Source organism: Melozone crissalis, unplaced genomic scaffold, assembly GCF_028551555.1.
Source record: "Melozone crissalis strain CALT ecotype California unplaced genomic scaffold, PUWL_Pcris_2 ptg000009l_1, whole genome shotgun sequence".
Lineage (NCBI taxonomy): Eukaryota > Metazoa > Chordata > Aves > Passeriformes > Passerellidae > Melozone > Melozone crissalis.
This window is the reverse complement of record NW_026535787.1, coordinates 16,941,275-16,954,840: the sequence shown is the minus strand read 5'-3', so window position 1 is coordinate 16,954,840 and position 13,566 is coordinate 16,941,275. Positions and strand designations below refer to the sequence as shown.

The window sequence follows — 13,566 nt, the reverse complement described above, 5'->3', positions numbered from 1 at the left end:
TTAAGAGGTAATTTTGACAGGGTTCTGTAAATGTAGAAAGTTCAACAGAGTAACCAGAGAAAGGTTCCTAATGAAATCCTGTCTTTGGTGGTGAAAATGTCTGTCTAGTTTTAATAAAAGCTTGATTACACTGCATTCATGAGGATTTCTGCAAGTTGGCCCTGATGACACATAAACTTTAAATTAGGCATAGTCAATAAAAGGCCACCTAATATGGTTTCATACTTTGAGAGGTTCCCCCCTAATTGCCCCAGCTAGTTAGTCTGTTTTCTAACCATTTTGGCATCTGCATGTGCTGAAAGAAATCATCCTGGAAAAGATGGAGCTTGTACAGCTTGTTATGATGTGAAGTGACCTGACAGAGACCTCCCTCCTGCTGCCTCCTTATTTAGTGACCTTGCACAAGTGATGAGACAGCAGCCTTCTCCCAGCAGCTGTTTTCTAAATTTGGTCTGGCAAATGGTATCATAAAGGTGGCAGGTGAGGTTAAGAGATCTGATCAGAACATACTGATTTAACAGCCACCAAAAGGTACAAAAGGATATAAGGAAAAACAATCAAGTGCTGTCTCTTTATCATTGTATCAGTTTTCTCTGCGTGGTCCCTTGTGAAAGCTTTTACTGATGGCTTTCAGCTATGTATCATTATAATACCTCCAATAAGCATTACATAATAGGAAAAATATGCTATACTGAGCAGTGAAACTGGTGTTAGCCAGTTCTGTGGCCCATATCAAAATGCTCTCACTAGTATTCCCTGTAACAGCACTTCCTCAGATGAAATGGACTACAGCATATCAAGTAAGAGTTCATACATCCACTTTAATGTTTTTTGCATATTCCTCTTACAAGTAATGACTGTGACTACTCAAGAGAAAAAGAATGCATTTTTTCTCTCTATAATATCCAGACAATTTTCAAGCATATTCTCTGCCATTGCTGTGTTTGCATGGCTAAATAGGCAAACACTCTGTGTTTGTTCTTTCAGGCACTGAGGAAGGGGAGAAAACAGAGTGTTGACAACACCACAAGAACTAACCAGAAAAACTGGGTAGACAGTAGCACTTGACTGATTTTTATTGTTGGTTCTCTTGCTGGGGGTTAAGTAGATTACAAGTTGCCTCCCATTAATGATGTGGTTTATAAGAAGAAATTTGTAGAATAAGTGCATCTGAGGTGCTCTGACTAGAGTAGCAAATCCATATTTCAGAAGCATTTAGATGTTTGAAGCTTTGAAAAGGATCTTCCCTCTTTACTCTAGAGTGATATACCAGTATATACTTGGGCTGGAAATACAGAGATGTCATTGGAAATCAGACCTGACTGGATGTGTCAGACCTTCAGTCTAGGATAAGTCAGGAATTCAGGTGCTTATCTGAAATTAAGCTTCTGAACTCAAGTTCTGTCATAAAATTATCTTTAACTATTTGAATTCTCCTTACATTAAAACATTGTGTTCTTTAAGGTGCTAACTGAAAAAGTCTCTCAGGTATCTTTATTTGGATGTTTATTTCCTGTGTTTGCTTACCAGCATTAAAGCACAGAAGTTACTTTCTGCATGGGATTGAAATGTTGCAAGCTCTTTACAGGTTACAGATTTTCTGTTGTCATCTTGAAGAGTTTTGAAGACTGTAGATAGGATATATGTAGGCTTAGACATCTTTTGTCATAAAGCTTCAGTATAAAAAGTACACTGAAAAACTAATATGTTCCAAAGATGTTGAGTTATAAAAGGCACATGCCTCTATGTATGATGATAGTTTTGGCCAAAAGCAACATAATGTAATAAGTATTAATGTAATGGATGATTAAGTTTGTCACATTAATGACACAATGAATTCTAGCACACAGGCATTATAAAGGGGAAGGTGACTGATGGCAATGGAATGGACAGATGGACTTCGAAATGCGTGCAGTGAGAACTGGAGAGGACCATTTTTGGTCATAATTTTATTTTTCATTTCAATTTTAGATAATTATTTGAGAGTAACTTGAGCCCACAAAACATTATGAAGTATCATAACTTTTGGAGGATGCAGAAAGGCATTACTCAGTAGCTACAAACAGGGTCCCTCAGGCACTCAGGACCTGAAGAAAAGTTGACAGTTGTACCTGTAGCCATGCATGGTGTTCACACAGTGTGGAAATTATTTATTTCAGCTGGCTGAGAAGGTCAGCATCTGCACAGTGCTCAAGGGTCATCACCTTCTGAGCATCAGCAGGCACCCATCATGTTCAGGCCTTGCTCTGCTCCTGCCAGGCAGAGGGATGGGAAGGGCAGCCCATGGGCCATCAGTGTCTGCTGTAAACATTTATGTCTGCTTCAGCCTGCACATGGGGAAACAGGACATGACAGAAGCCCAGCAACAATCTTGTTTACCCAGTCAGCATGTTTAAAGATATAAATATTTTTATTATTTTTCTTTTGGATATTTGTCAAGAGCGTTTTGGGTTCAGTGGGAAATTTATAGTGTAATGTTTGGTAGCAGTTGTATATTTTGAGGATGGTGCCATGAGAAATGGAATGCCCAGGTCCTACCTTGTTTGAATGATCTTTCTAGGTGTTACTGCCATGCTCCACGCCATGGGATGCAAATGCTTCCCAAGCCCTCTAACCTGCAGAGGCAGGGTAGGCACTGTGCCTTATGTTTCTTAGGGAGGGAAGGTTGCTCTGTACCATGGCAGTTTTCCCTGGTACAGCAGGGTTTTTTGTTGCCTGGGTTCTGAGGTAGAGTTCTTCAACTACCTTAAAAGTTGTTGGCAAAGTGACCTTGAAGAAAATTGCCTCAGGTATTGCATGGGGGGATGACACAGTACTAATGTGTTGGCCTAAATGTCAAATCCTACGGTGGACTAGGGTAGTAGCTGTGTAAGAAATTCAACAGCCAGTGTTGTTAAGTGCCATTGTCCAGGGCACTCTGAGGGGCCAGTCAAGACCTTCTGAGAGCTGCTTTGCTAAACACAGTTCAAATTTGAACAGGCCTTGTTCCAGAGGGCTTGTGGGCAGTATTAATGGAAGGAAAAATGTGAGGAGTACAGAAGTAAAAGCAACTGTGCTACACATGTGAAATCAGATTAATGTTATGGTTTTTGTTGTGCAGGAATAGAATGCAAGAAGGAAAGGCTGTTTTAGTGAAAAGGAAGAAAACCAGAGAGAATGAAGGCAGAACAGAAAGAGCCAAGTTAATGGAGCCAAGAATAAAATAAGGGGCAAAGGTTAGAGGAGACGGAGAAACACCATGTTTAAGTAAGGAATAAGGATAAACCTAATGATTGTACTACTCTGTAGATTTTAAAGAGTGCATCTTGACCTGCACTCCAACAATATTTTCCTCTGAAATGTTCTATTGGAAAGGATGGATGCTGGACTGTCCAAAGGACAAGTAGCACCTGCTGAAAGTAGTTGTGCCCATTAGATGAAAGCTTGAGCTTTGGCATACCTAGTCACTGCATGGATCTAGAAGCAGCTTTCCTTTTTCTTTCCAATTTCAAGTCCTTCACAATCAGAATTCCTATACTGCAATTATACTGTTATAAGAAAGCTGCAGACCTCATGTCTTGTTTCTGTGTTGGCTGTAAGAAGAATTGGATCTTTCCCTAGACACCAGTTTCACTGAGACTAGGAACCAACAGCTGTCCTACAGTCTGTCCCAGGTCTAGCTCCCCTCACCCCTGGCTTTGGAATCCAGCCCTTCACAGCTTTCTGCCTCTTCTGGGTTAACTTGATCTTTCCATGGGATAAGTCCCAAACACTCCAGGTCCTTATGTGCCTCCAAAGAAGCTCCACCCTAGGCCTGGATTCTTTCCCAACTTATCCCACCCTAAGGTATATCTCAAGAAGCAACTTTAGGTGTTTATTGTCTGCTGAATGAAGGATTCCCTTCAGTAGTCAAAAAAGTAGAAACCTGAGGGACAGCAGTTGATGTGGACTTTTGATTTAGAAACAGTTGGATGTTTTTCTGTGTGTTCCTGGCACTGTTGCCTCCTACATAGGATGCTCAGAGAGCCTCCATTGTACATGAGCAGTTTTGAAGGTGTGCCTGTAAGTATTTGCAAGGCATAGAGAAGGTAAGTTGTGAAAATCTGATGGCCAATAGTATTGATGAAGGTGGGTGAATGTCAGGGAGAAATTTAAGGCTATTTTTCTTTTTCATCCTGGTCCTGCCTCCCATTTTGGTACTCAGAATTCACAAAGTTAGTTAAATTAAAGTATTTTGGTACCCTTTTTTTTCTCTTTATGTAAGTTGTGCTGCTTCTGTTAATATACTGGAAGGAGCACCTGCACAGCCTGTGTCCCATTCTCCCACAGCTATATGTCAGTTGGATAACACCACCATAACAGGCCACTTCAGCCTCCCAACAGTTGTCCTTGCCATTCTGTTGCACAAAATGATGTTTTTTCACCCTTCATCAGAGGTGGAGACGTGCGTGTTGCAGCACCACAGTAAATAGTAAGACAGTTTGTTTTCTTAACCTTTGTCTATCTGTATTTCAAAACTCACAATTTATCTGGTAACTTCATCAGGAGGTTGGGATGTTTCTGAGGCAGTGTAAGCAGAGATACCACATAGCAGAGTTTGTTGGGAGAGCGTGACTAATGGGTATAAGAAGATCCACCATGACTGTGGTTTAACTCTCAGATTTCCAGTAGGAACTTTGTGAACAGCAAGCTGCCATCACCTTCCAGGCTGTGTCCTTCCCCTTGGTGTGCTGGGACGTCTCTGACACAGGGCTCAGCACACACCCCACTATGTCCTCTTCCAGCCAGCTCCTGTTTTTTTTCCCTCACCCCTGTGCCTGCTTCAGCTCAGGTGCTTCTGTCCCACAGTGCAGACACAGCAGAGAGCTGCAGTGCAGGTGTGTAACTGGAGATACCTGTTAAATCTTTGCAAAGGAACAAACTGCACATTTGAAATATGAAAGTGAGCGTTATGATGGGTGCTATGCCAGAATGCATTTTTACTTTTGCTTTTAAAAGCCCCAAATGGATTTAGTCATGTTTCTTTGCTAGTTTTATTTTGGTGGTTCTTTTTTTACCGTGTCTATGCTACATTACTACATTCTATGAATATATTAAGTTCAGCCTACAAAGCTAAACATGTACACATTGTAGCAGTGGGAGAGTTGATTTGGATGTGTGTGTTGGGTTTAAAGTATCCAGTCTTCTGGTCTTGAAGACATTTGGGATGGGATTCTTTCCTCCTCTGCTGTTCCTTCTTTCTTCTTGCTGTTCTGTTCAGCAAGTTGGCAGTCTGATGTTGATTAGGAGTTTTAGGTGCAACAGGAGTACAGCTAATAAGAAAAGAACGAGTTGGTGTGTATTTCTGTGCTGTGCTGCTCCCTACTGAATTGTCTGACTACCAAATACATTAAGGAGTTAACAACTGAGAGTTGTTCTCCTGGAGGGATGCTGATGGAGCCCAGTGGTTTTGCAGCTGAAGAGCGGGGGTTTACAACAAGCTGTGCCAGCCTAAGAAGCTTCTCTCTCTATTCTTATCATAAATTGTGATTAAAATTATCATAAATTAGTTATGCTAAGGTGATACTCAGCAAAAGACAGCTAGCAGTGAGCACAGCGGGGTCTTTAGGTGGTTAATGTCAGGGTAAAGAGAAGGAAAGGTGATTTTCCAGTATGTGCTGCATGTTCCAGGAGCACTTTCTGTGCAGGAAACAACCCCATGATCATAGTTAACTGTCAGTAATTTACCATATTTGGATTCCCAAAACAAAATGCAATGTTTAGTTGGGCTTTGAAGGGCAAACAGTTCCTTACAGAGCTTAATTGCTTTGTTTACATGTAGCTAGTTACTTATCACGTGGCAAGAACAATAGACTGAGTGCCTTGCTTAACCCATGATCAGAATGAGATAAAACACCAAAGACAGCGAGGCTGTATTTCTTAAACAGACCACGGGTCAGATGCAGCCCCCTTGGCTGGCTGTGTCCTAGAAAACCTGCTGCCTGGCATAGCCTTTGCTTCCACAGCAGCTGTGTGACTTCGCAGTATGTCCTCACTGTCTGATCTTCAGCTAAAAGCAAGTGGTGTTTCTTGAGTCTCTATTTCACGTGGCCCAGGCACCTTCCTGAGAGCTGTGTGACTCACTGACCATTCCTGGCACAGTGCCTGCAGTGAGCATCAGAACATCATCACACCAGGCTTCGACCTCACATTACCCCAGAGCTTAACCTGGACCGTGCCCAGTTTGCAACAGAGGCAGCTGGGCTTCCTCCTCCCTGTATGGAGGCAGGGTGTGAGCCTTGATTTCCCAACCAGCCACACCTGTCCTGTGGGATGAGGTGAAAAATGGAGTTGACTTAGTTAAGGCAGATCTCTGCCAGTCAGTCATGCCTGCTGCTGACAGGAGGCCTTTGAGCAGGGTGCTCCAGCCATGCCAGAGCGCTTTTCTTGTTGTCACACAGTCCTGCAGCCACAGACAGCACCCGTGATCCAGCGTGACACCAGTGTGTGACCCAACACGTGCTCTCCCTGCCCAGAGGTTGAGAAGTTCATTGTCAGGTCTGCCAGATTCATAGAGACAAAAGAAAGTTTTTGGTTGGGACTGCAGCTCTCACACCCTCAAGGAGTCCCTTGTGTCTTGGGGGAACGTTGGGGCTCACGCCAGGTCTCCCTGCATAATTGAGTTTTCCTGAGCTCTGAGCAGAGAGGACATTCCAGAGATTTTTATCTGTTTGCTTCTCCATTTCACTGGTGGCTTTTCCCCTCATAACATCTAAATTAAAAGTCAGAAAGTTTGCTGAGAAAGACTCCTAGTTTGTTCCTCAGGTAGTTTCTTTTGGCAGAAGGGAATTCTCCATTACACCTGCTTGTACCAAAGGAGTAAGGTAGATGTTCTCCATTAATTTACCAGAAGTTAAGTAAGCTTCAGCCATCCCTGCAGACTGGAGAGCAAGTTTCTAGCATCTCTTATTTTGTAAATCTGTGTGCAGCTGGGGATGAGAATATGCACAGAAAGTTTGAGTGTGGGAGAGCACCAGCAAACCAAAAGACTTCTTTATCTTCTTCCATGAGTGAACTATTAACTGGCACAGTTATCTGCTCAAATCTTAGGTACAGTTTACAGTTGTCACTTGCACTTGAAGGGGTGTAAATGGAGGCTGATAATCTTTATAGCAGTCATCTCCACAGCTGTTCCTCTTCCCTCTGTAGGCAATCTCTCAATTGCAGAAATATTTCCAATTTTTGTATGTTTGTGGTACAGAGGAACAAAATCATGCAAATAACAAGACCACAATGACAGTGGTATTCTAAAGAATATGACAAATTATCATTACCTTCCCAAGCCTTTAGACTATGAAAATAAACTTTAAAAGTCTGCTGAAGATTTAAGCAGTAAGAGCCCCTTCCCTTCCACCACCACCTAAATATATGAGCTGCTGCTAGGGCTGGAGGCCTCCTCAGTAAGGCTACCACTTGTTTTGAGCTTATACAAGCATTTACAGCTACCATATAAATTGAAATGTTAGCATGTCTGCTCTTGCCTTGTCATTCTTCTGTTTGTGTAACACAGAGCCCAGTAGTCATCATAAAAAAAGAAAACCTTTGGAAACACGTCCTTGAAGAGGAAGACTCCACACAAGGATCAATCATATTCCTCACAAGAATTCAACATCTGAGTCAGGGATTCCCAGAGACTAACCTGAAAGATGCTAAGTATGTGACCCTCAGGAAAATTTTCAAATTGTGGCTTTTCTGCACTGTCCTGCTGATTATTTTTCATTTTTAACTTTTTTGGTCATGCAGCACCTAGCCGGATGTCCCACCCATTAGGTTGCCCTCCATGAACAAAACTCAGGAAACTCCTGAGTTCATTGTCCAAGAAAACCTTTTTTTTGGAATACAGACTGAAAAGGATAATCTATTTTGTCAAGTGTTTCCACACCTCTGTAAATATGCAGTCTCCTCCTCTGGATGATCTCATGCATATATTCATCAAAGTTCTTACTTTGCTTTGAGACCACATTTGCAGCAAAACAGTAGTATATGTAATATATAAAGGTTTTGGGTGAGATCCAGTACAAGCATCTCATGGTGAAATCATTCTTAATATTATTTAACAGCTACCTGGTGTCTGATCCAGAGAAACTGGTCACAACTTAAACCTTCCTTAGACACCCAAGTGAATGGCACATGTGAGCCTTGGATGTTGCATGAATGTAGAGCAAGGAGCACACAGATTATAATTTGTCTTTCACATTTTCAAGCACATTCCTCCTCCATTTTTCGAGAGTGGATTGTTGATAGAGTGACAGCTGTTAAGCAGGTATGAGTTCATCAGCACTCCTTACCAAAGAAACCTTGTCTGGAAACTCTTACCTCTCTCACTGGAAGTAGAGAGAAGGAAAATTGGAAGTCTCTGGCTTAAGGAAAAGCATTTGGTACTACAGAAGTTAAGTGAAGATCAGCTAACCTGCTGGAGCATCACAGGCTGGAAACCTGAATGTTCTGGCAGATGCCGTCATGTTGGCAATGGCGCAGGTGGCAGTCCTGCAAAGTCCTCATGGTCTTTATCACGTAGTAGGAAGTGGCATTGCTGCCCTGCATGCAAACATCCTAAAAAAAAAGTGGAATAAATAAATAAATAAACCACAGAAATAAATTCTTGGATACAGGTGATACAGGAGTGTTGGAGTGCTAGGTCACAATACGAGTACTGTAGAAGAAGTTATTGGTATTGCCAGTGACAGATGTAATACCTACCAATGATTGTGTCTTACAAAACAAAAACTCCAACATCAAACCCAGCTGCCTTACAGACTCCTTGCTTTTCAGCTTTCAGAACTCTTCTGGAGAGTTTTTGCAAATGGATGGTCTAAAACCAAGGCTGATTAAATATCTGCTCTGCCTCCTGTCACCTTGGAAACAGGGAATGCTGACTGTGAAAGCAGTCTGAAGGATCCAGGATAGAAATTCAGATGTTCATGTACAATAGACTTTTCCCCCTTTTTTATTGCTCAGAACAATGTAAGAGTCCACAGCAAGGTCTGCATTTCCAGCTATGTGCACAGTGTTACAAGTACATTGAGGCAGCTCATGACTGGCAGCACTTCATGGTAAATGCTGCCTTAGGTGTGCCCATGTCTCTACTGCTGAAAGTAGGGGAAAAAGTTACTTTCACACTCCATAATGCAGAGGATGCACCCACGCAATTTTAGCTTCTTATTTATTGTAGCCAGTTTATTGTGGGCCATGGTAACTATCTATGCTATATGTCTGTTCTTGCTTGCATCTCTGGGAGATAATGAGATTGTGTAGTGGTTATATTGACAGCAGGGTTTCTTTTCCAAATTCCTTTGCTTCTGTTCTGTTCTTCATACAGCCCACTGAAATAATCTGTCTGTATTGCAGAGTTCTTCCAAGAGAATTTTCTTTTTCATTGGGTACCTCAATAAAAAACAAGGAATTCTACCTTGCAGTTTTGTTCCCTCAAAACTTCAGTCTACATCCACCCATTTAAGTCATCTTACTTTTGTCCCTAATCTGTCTTAATATCTTTAGGCAAACCAAGAAACTGGCCTTTTATCTGCCTTGAACTCTTGAGAATTGCTCGACAGTTGCACAAAATTGTTTTTCCTCCTCCTGCTGTGAAGATAGTACCAAATTAGGAGTGTGTTATGGGCCAGGCTTTTCCCAGTTGCCAGGGGCTCTGATCTCTTAACTGAAAGATGGAGAGATGTTCCTTGCTGTGCTTGACATGGAGGCCTCAAAGTCCTGTGCTCCTTTAGGCATTTTAGGGTTTTCAGTGTCTTACAGGGACTTTATTTCCCAGCTTTCCTGACACTTAACTGTTTGTGGCCAAGTAAAAATGATGGGGTGTGCACAGCCAAAGAGTACAGTACTCCTAAAAGATAGCAGAAAGAAATTGAGCTAACATTAGGGCTGATTTTCTTGCTCCTTTGTCAGAGGCCATTATGGATTTAACAGTCTGTGATAAGTAAAATGTTTCCCTTCTAATCCTGTTTTCTCACTAAATTTCAAGAGGAATGCCAGAATTACTACCTTGGGTTTGGGGGTTATAGTCTCAACAATAGTGATTACAATAAACTAGGATCCTCCAGATCACTGCTTATGTCCTCTTATCCTGGAAATTAAATTTTGCTGATTTAAATGTCTGCATCTGTTGTCTTTCCAAAATGCACAGCTTGGTTTTAAAGATAAATGCTTGCCATTTTGGGACAGGCTGTGTGCTAGGTTTAAGTTCACTTAGCAAAGCTTTTTTATTGGAGTGGCTCATGTAACTTGTTAACATGCAAGAAATTACTGAGCTTTCACTTCCCCCACTCCCATTTCCTGTTTGGATGTTGAAAGGAAGCCCTGATTGCTAATTTGTGATTAGCCAGCAACCCAGAGTGAACTTAATCCTGTGGGTTTGTGTGGTGCTTGCCTATGCAGATACAGCCTCACTCAAGAGTGGGATTGCTGCAGTTCACATTTCATGGGGAGAGCTGTAAACTATCTGCTCTTCTTTCCATGTATTCATGGCCTGCCTTCTGAGAACAGAGGTAATGCCTGGCCTGCCAGAGCTTGGGAGGTGACACTAAAATGTTGGATGCTGCAGTAGAGAAGGGACACATGAGGGTGTTTTTCCAGTCTTGCTTGCCCAGGAGGTGGCACTGTGAAATAGTGGGATTTTTACCTGCAGCGTTTGTCGTCTCACCCCCTGTGATTGTTTGAGATGTGACAGAAGAGTGAAGTTTCCTTACTTCAGTAAAAACAGAGTGATTTGTACTTCTTTTAGGATGCCTCAGTGCTCTCCTGTGGGAAACACGTGGTGCTATCTGCTTTGCACTCCTGCATTAGGGACCTGACCTTCACACATACTCTTGTGCAGCCAGGATCAGAACTGGGTTTGTGGGTGAGATTGTGTGGCCACAAAAGAAGTGGTGATGTCTTTGGAGCAGCTTTACTTCAGAGGCTTTTGTGCAAGTCTCCCTTGATATTTCCCAGACCTACTGACAAAGCAGCCAAGATGAAGAGCTATGTACATGTAGTATGTGCTAGAAAACTAGAAAGCTTTGAGGAGTCTCTGTGGGATCTCTCTGTCCTGCATTGTGCTATGCTCCTGTTAGAGTACTGGTATCTCTGGTTTAGTGCTTACATATAACACACATAGAGCTTTTTAAAGGGATCCCTGACCCCACCTGCAAGTGCCTGACCTGCCTTGTGCTGCCAAATGCAGGCCAACACAGCTGAAATAAATCTAGAAAATCTTCCAGGTCTTTCATTATTATAATGGTGATAAGCTGAGACCATTTTCATTTCTCTCTCCAATAAAAGCCTGAGATTAGGAGCACATATGAATCTGTAGGTAGTTCTGATCTTGGAATGGATATAATACTTTACAAAATCTTAGGCAAGCTTATTAACCCGCTTATTTTATTTCTCAGAAAGGTGAAAAGGGGTAATGCTTTCATAACACAAGAAAAACAAGAACATATTTGTAACACAATGTAACAAATATGTTCGCGATATAGCTTCTAGCTAGAAATGTTACGGGAATGTGAAACACTTTTGTTATTTATTAATCAAATATTAAGTGGCCTATACATCTATAACAAAGGCCTCCTAGCAAACACATCCTTTAAAATAGCCTGACCCTTTCCACTTTTTCAGAGACATTAATAGTTTCCTGGCTCAGTGTTTTAGGAAATGTCGTCATAGTCTGGAGGAACCAATAAAAACATAAGTCACCTATTTTGTCTGATCATTTTACGCCAGGATATTTGAGGCTGGAAGCTGTGGAGGGGTAGGAGGGGACTGCTTTGTTTGTGTGGGTGGATGATGTAGAGGATTTAACACTGCTTTAGTATAACTTTATATATTAGGACTCTAGAACTGTGTGAAAAAAAGCATTTTTTGAGTTCGTAGACAGAGGCTTTAGATAGTTTTTGTAACTATTTCATTATTTTTTTCTTCTTCCTATGCCATTTATTGCTTCAGTGCTTGAGGAAAGGGATGTTGTTTTTGGGGAAGAGTATTCTGTTGGTTTTAGACTTGCATTGTCCTTTAATAAAGAGGTAAGAGCTCTTAAGAAATGGCAGTGCCTTAAAACAAACGTTGGTAGCTGATCATGGCAATATGATTGGTGGCACAATAGCTTATTTGGTATGGTCAAAGGAGACCATTTCCTACAGACAGAAAATGTATTACTTAAATGAAAGAACTACTACTGTATGAAATCTTAGTACAAAGCATGGTTACATGACATTGTGAAAAGCAAACTGTGAGTGTCTGCAACAGCATCGGGTGACACTTTGTTTCCATTATAAATGCCAGCATTTACAGTGGGACAAACCCTGCCACCCTTCCATGGTGTTGATTCTCTCCCTTGTGAGGCCAAGCTTCCAGCAAGCGTGTTAGTCCTGACTGTGATCTCTTGGCTGTGCAGAGCAGATGTGCATTGCAGTTTTTCCCCTGCTGTTCTGCTGTCTGCTGCAAGCTTCACACAGCCCCTCAGAGGTAACACCTCTGTTGCTGTTGATTTGTGCTTGGTTGCATGGAGCTGGGAAAGGCTGTTCTGACCCCATTTATTCTCTGCCTCTTCCCAGAGTGTCCTCCAGAGAGGACCAAAGTTTTGCCCGTTTTTGGGAAGTCATGCTCTGTGTTTTCTCTTCTGTGTTCCATCAGTGTTGGAGACCAGTGTAATGTTTGTCAGCAGTCTAGAGAAGCTGAAGGATAACACTTACTTCATCCTGCATAGCTGTCTGTACAGAAATGAGCTGAGGCACCAAAAGAGACAGCCACCACCACTGCAGGCTGCGCCATAATGCATTATGTGGACTGTTCTCCTCACTTGCCCCCCAAAGTAGAAAAATCAAACATGATTTTTTTTTTCAGCTTCTGCTGTAGCCCCAAATGGAAGTTAGGTGCAGCTGTCAGTGGTTCACTGAGAGTTCAAATCATGTTCAGACTGCAGTTCAGGGTCTGCAAACCCCCATTAAAATGTGCTTTGGGATTTCAGAAAGATGCAACAGGAGGGCAAGGGTACCAAGATACCCTGATTAGAGTCCAGTCCAAAGGGGAAATTGCTGCTGATCTAGTGCATTTGTGTTTTATGAATCCAACAAGGTGTTATCTCAAGACTTATACAAGAAGCTGGCAAATGAACCCCACAAATGAACCTTATTGTTAACTCTCACCAGCCATCTGCCCTTTAGCATGTTTTTGAAGGCTTTTCTCTCCACCTTTCAATTTAATGTACTGAATTCTTATTCTTTTTCAAGCTGAGTGTGCATCAGTCCTGTGGCAAAGAGACTGTGTCCTGTCACCTTCCACTCATGACAGCCACTAGGAGATGTCGCCACAGCAGAGGTGTCCCCTTTGTGCCTGTCAGTATGGCTTATCCCTTCTGTGTGTGTTTTAGCAGGTCAGGCCTGGACTTGTTACTGTGAACTATGCCATGAGATACCCCTTCCAAATTCTTTCTGAAGCTGGAGCTGGATCTGTGTGTGGAGATGTCCCTGGAGGGTCAGTATCCCCTGGGACTTGGTGATACCAGGGTCACTGCTCCATCCCAAAGCACAGCATGCAGGCAACAGCCAAACTGAG

At 42.2% G+C, this 13,566-nt stretch overlaps 2 protein-coding genes across 4 annotated transcripts in view; one reads left to right on the top strand and one right to left on the bottom strand.

Annotated features, from left to right (window-relative positions):
• Positions 1–13,566, top strand: part of CMSS1 (cms1 ribosomal small subunit homolog) — a 224,108-nt gene that overhangs the window by 140,391 nt on the left and 70,151 nt on the right. The gene's annotated exons all lie outside the window — the stretch shown is intronic.
• Positions 1–13,566, bottom strand: part of FILIP1L (filamin A interacting protein 1 like) — a 187,528-nt gene that overhangs the window by 136,884 nt on the left and 37,078 nt on the right. The window contains exon 2 of one of the 2 annotated variants that reach the window (XM_054270286.1): positions 8,335–8,571. The gene's annotated coding sequence lies outside the window, so the exon portion shown is untranslated. The remainder of the gene's footprint in view (positions 1–8,334; positions 8,572–13,566) is intronic. The other variant, XM_054270287.1, reaches the window with a different exon arrangement.